This window comes from Scylla paramamosain, chromosome 29 (assembly GCF_035594125.1).
Source record: "Scylla paramamosain isolate STU-SP2022 chromosome 29, ASM3559412v1, whole genome shotgun sequence".
In the NCBI taxonomy this organism is placed as follows: Eukaryota; Metazoa; Arthropoda; class Malacostraca; order Decapoda; family Portunidae; genus Scylla; species Scylla paramamosain.
Window position 1 is genome coordinate 12,069,380 of NC_087179.1, and position 5,000 is coordinate 12,074,379.

Sequence of the window (5,000 nt, forward strand, 5' to 3'; positions counted from 1 at the left end):
TTATAACTACATTATTTTTTTTTTCAACTTCACACTGATATTCTCTTTCTCTCTCTCTCTTTCTTTCTTTGTTTTTCCAAGCATTCGTTTGCAATTATTAACACGCACACACACACGCACAAAAAAAAACGAACAAATAAAATAAATAAATAAATAAATAAATAAATAAATGACTCACTTTTTTTTCTCTACTTTTCACTTTCACAATATTTTTTTCTTTAAGTTCCTGTTTTCTTTATTAATATTCTTGTTTGTTCTTACGTTATTCTTACTTTCTCCTTTTTTCCCTTTTATTAAGTAAGATTAAGTTTCACTGATTTATTTTCCTTTATTTTTATTGTTTTTTTTTCTGTTTCACTTTCGTTTGTTTTTTTTTTCATATAGTTATGTTTATGTTTTTTTAATGCGTTTTTGGTTCACGCCGAAGCTGAAAAAGCAGAAAATAATACATGAATTATATCTATCTATCGACTTTCATCTCTCTCTCTCTCTCTCTCTCTCTCTCTCTCTCTCTCTCTCTCTCTCTCTCTCTCTACTACCCTTCCTTTTCATGGCATTCGCTCTCTTCCCTTCTCCCTCACCTCTTCCTCTTTTTCCCCTTCTCCCTCTCTTCTTCTCCTCCTCCTCCTCCTCCTCCTCCTCCTCCTCCTCTTCATCACCTCCCAAACGACGAAGAATATAAACAAACACTATGTTGCTTAAAATAATCATGTCCTCCTCCTCCTCCTCCTCCTCCTCCTCCTCCTCTTCCTTCTCTTCAGCTTGCTCATCTTCTTATTCCTCCTTCTCTGCTTCATCTTCCCTTTACTCCACTTTGCCAATCTCCTCTTCCTTCTTCTTTCATTTCCTCCTCCTCCTCCTCCTCCTCCTCCTCCTCCTCGTCGTCGTCTTCCCCAGCATCCTCTTTCTTTTCCTCCTCCTCCTCGTCTTCCCCAGTCTCCCTTTTTCTTTTCCTCCTCCTCCTCCTCCTCCTCCTCCATCTCGTTGTTTTCTCCTGTTCTTCTTCTTCTTCCTCCTCCTCCTCCTCCTTCTTTTCGCTTTCTTCCTTCACATTTCTATCTTCTCTCATCTCCTTATCTTCAACTCCTCATCTTCGTCTTCTCTCTCCTTCTCCTCCTCCTCCCACGCCACAACAAAACTCATGAACTGACACACACACACACACACACACACACACACACACACACACACACACACACACATAAAAACAAACACGAAGACATCACCACCGTTCAAATCAGAGAGAGAGAGAGAGAGAGAGAGAGAGAGAGAGAGAGAGAGAGAGAGAGAGAGAGAGAGAGAGAGAGAGAGAGAGAGAGAGAGAGAGAGAGAGAGAGAGAGAGAGAGGGAGGGAGGGAGGGAGGGAGGGAGGGAGGGAGGGAGGGAGGGAGGGAGAGAGAGAGAGAGAGAGAGAGAGAGAGAGAGAGAGAGAGAGAGAGAGAGAGAGAGAGAGAGAGAGAGAGAGAGAGAGAGAGAGAGAGAGAGAGAGAGAGAGAGAGAGATTAGTATACAAAACAAGATAGTTATAAATATGTTAATCTAATTATAAAACAGACAAACCTTGGAATCTCTCTCTCTCTCTCTCTCTCTCTCTCTCTCTCTCTCTCTCTCTCTCTCTCTCTCTCTCTCTCTCTCTCTCCAAGAAGCTTAAATTTAAACATTGCCAATAATTGTATGTATGAAAATTCTACTTTTACATATGTTCACTCCTCCTCCTTCAGTCTAATCGTATTCCCTCTCCTCTCTCAAGCTATACGTGTGTGTGTGTGTGTGTGTGTGTGTGTGTGTGTGTGTGTGTGTGTGTGTGTGTGTGTGTGTGTGTGTGTGTGTGTGTGTGTGTGTGTGTGTGTGTGTGTGTGATATTCAGAACATACACGATAACAAAACACGCACACACATGTAATTCTCTCTCTCTCTCTCTCTCTCTCTCTCTCTCTCTCTCTCTCTCTCTCTCTCTCTCTCTCTCTCTCTCCAAAACAAATCATACTTCACATTTGCATAATTCTCATGTGCATTCGTGCGTGCGTGAATGCGTGCCAATGGCATAAGAGGAGGAGGAGGAGGAGGAAGAGGAGGGGAGGAGATAAGGAGGACGAGGACGTGAGGAAGAACGAGGACGATGAGTAAGACAAGGAGGAGGAGCTGTTCTGTGTTACAAAATTCCATTCTCTCTCTCTCTCTCTCTCTCTCTCTCTCTCTCTCTCTCTCTCTCTCTCTCTCTCTCTCAACTTTAACCTTCAAGTATAACCAGACCAAAACCACGGTGTCATTTTGAGACGGGATAAAAAAAAGCGAGAGAGAGAGAGAGAGAGAGAGAGAGAGAGAGAGAGAGAGAGAGAGAGAGAGAGAGAGAGAGAGAGAGAGAGAGAGAGAACATTGAACATTGAACATTGAACATTTATTTATAGCCATTTCATACATTGTATATTTATATATATTCCATAAATTTTTTATTATGGCTAGCCTTTTTTTAAGCGTAAGCTTTTCAGAGAGAGAGAGTAAAAAAATAAAAACAGTAGAGTAACTTGATATGAAATCCACTCACTCATTGCAACAAAACGAAGGGAAAAAAAGGAAAAAAGAAAACAAATAAATAAAAACGTTTTTTGAAGCATCCCTCTCTCTCTCTATCTCTCTCTCTCAATGGCGATTCATGGCCAAACTTGTACACCCACATCACACATACATACATATATACATACATGCATACATATATCTATACCTCCTGTTACTACTACTGCGATACTTCTTCAGGAGGAGGAGGAGGAGGAGGAGGAAGTGATGGGTTAATAGCGATTTAAAATATGAAAACCTGACTACTGGAAAAATGAGGAAAAAGATAAGGAAGAGGAAGAGGAAGAGGAAGAGGAAGAGGAGGAGGAAGAGGAAGAGGTACAGACAGAGGAAGAATAAAAGAGGTGACAGAACATAAAATAATAAAAAATAAATAAATAAATAAATAAGAGAGGGACTAAGAAGGAGACTACGAGAAGAGGAGGTGTACTACAAATTAATACAAGCAGCAACAGACACTTAGGCCCTAGGGAGAAGAGAAAAGGAGGTAGGAGAGGGAAGAAGGGGTGTCGAAAGACGGAAGAATAAATATATATGTAAATGGAAGAAAACATATGACAGAACCAGCTGAAGGAGACTCATACATGATGTCTATGGCGCCGATCCCTCCAACTCAAAGAAAACGGCGATTGACTGACTGGTTTAGAGAATGGGAAGACGCCGCTACAATATGTTCAATAAAGCAATTAGAATGTTAGGTGAAAATAGTAATAACGAAACTGTGGTGGGGTTAAAAACATTGTAAAAGAAAAATCAATAAAAAAAAATTCAAATATTATAAAAGGAAATACGATGGGAAACGGCGAAAGGAGTAGAATAAGATGAAGAACTGATTAGAACAGTGTGTGTTATATTAATCGATCACCGCTTTTCTTTAATATACGAGGAAATGCGAAAGGACTGATCAGAATAATGGTATGAAAGGTGAGAATCTGAAATAAAGTAACAATTATCTATTTATTTATTTATTTTATTTATTTTTTTTTCAAGTTTACCACGGGAGAGGGCAGGTGATGACAAATTTTAACGTTTTGAGTATTTTACAATCATTCTGAAGCCATTGTTCCCGGTGGAGGTCGGGTGATCAACCGTGAAGGAGAAGCAGCAGCAATACAAAGGAATACAAAGGAAGCCCAAACAGCAACATAGCCTGAGATCCTCCTTACTGGGTTTTCTAAGAATCTATTCTACGCGATTACTGAGAGACAAGATAATGCAGAAGGAGGAAGATAAAAGAAAGATAAAGAAGAGAAAGAACAGATGCAACAAGAACGAGAAACGAGAAACAATAAAAAGAAAGAAAGAAATAGAGGAAGGAGCGGAAGAGAAGAGCCAGGGGGAGGAGGAGGTAAAACTGTCTGTCTGTCATAACGGTTTGTGAATCTGACATTTTCTTCACCAAGGAGGAGGAGGAGGAGGAGGAGGAGGAGGAGGAGGAGGAGGAGGAGGAGGAGGAGGAGGAGGAGGAGGAGGAGGAAACAAGATTAAGATGATGATGATGATGATGAAGAAGAAAAAGAAGAAGAAGAGAAAATGTAGATGAGACAAACGAGGAAGAATAGGATGAGGAAGAGGAAGAAAAAAAGAGGAGGAAGCGATGATTTGACATATTTTTAAGTGCACTAGGTGTAGATTAAATGCAAATTTGAAAAAAAATACTACACACACACACACACACACACACACACACACACACACACACACACACACACACACACACACACACACAAACAATAGTTAGCATACTACTTTCATTATTATTCAGCGACCTTATTATTTACTATTAATTCCAGTCACGTGAGAGAGAGAGAGAGAGAGAGAGAGAGAGAGAGAGAGAGAGAGAGAGAGAGAGAGAGAGAGAGATGGAGTGGTCAGTTTTGTTTATATAATCCGCTCTCTCTCTCTCTCTCTCTCTCTCTCTCTCTCTCTCTCTCTCTCTCTCTCTCTCTCTCTCGGAAAGCCGACTAAATCAATCAATATATACATTAGTTGGATTAACTTTTTTTTCTAACTTTTCCTCTCTCTCTCTCTCTCTCTCTCTCTCTCTCTCTCTCTGTCTCTCTGTCTCTCTCTCTCTCTCTCTCTCTCTCTCACCAAACATAATTCATTTATCTTTTACTTATTTAGTTTACCTCTTTTTTTTTTAATCAATGTTATGTTTATGACTGAAAAATGCCCCGAAAATGCCTAATGCTTTGATGGACTCGACTAATTGATGTGGTAATGTTAGTAGTGTTGTTGTTGCTGTTGTTGTTGTTGTTGTTGCTATTGTTGTTGTTGTTGTTGCTATTGTTGTTGTTGTTGAAGAGGATGAAAAGAATGAAGTTTATGTATGAAAAAATAATCATAAAAACAACAATAACAATAACAACAACTAACCAGCTTACTCTTTATATCACACACACACACACACACACACACACACA

General features: G+C 39.7%; 1 protein-coding gene across 5 annotated transcripts in view; it reads right to left on the reverse strand.

Annotated features, from left to right (window-relative positions):
* Window positions 1-5,000, reverse strand: part of LOC135115316 (uncharacterized) — a 57,322-nt gene that overhangs the window by 38,860 nt on the left and 13,462 nt on the right. For 3 of the 5 annotated variants that reach the window (XM_064031933.1, XM_064031934.1, XM_064031931.1), the window contains exon 2: window positions 179-427. The exons of 1 other annotated variant lie outside the window; for it this stretch is intronic. The gene's annotated coding sequence lies outside the window, so the exon portion shown is untranslated. Of the gene's footprint in view, window positions 144-178; window positions 428-5,000 lie in introns of those variants that run through there. One more of the 5 variants, XM_064031935.1, reaches the window with a different exon arrangement.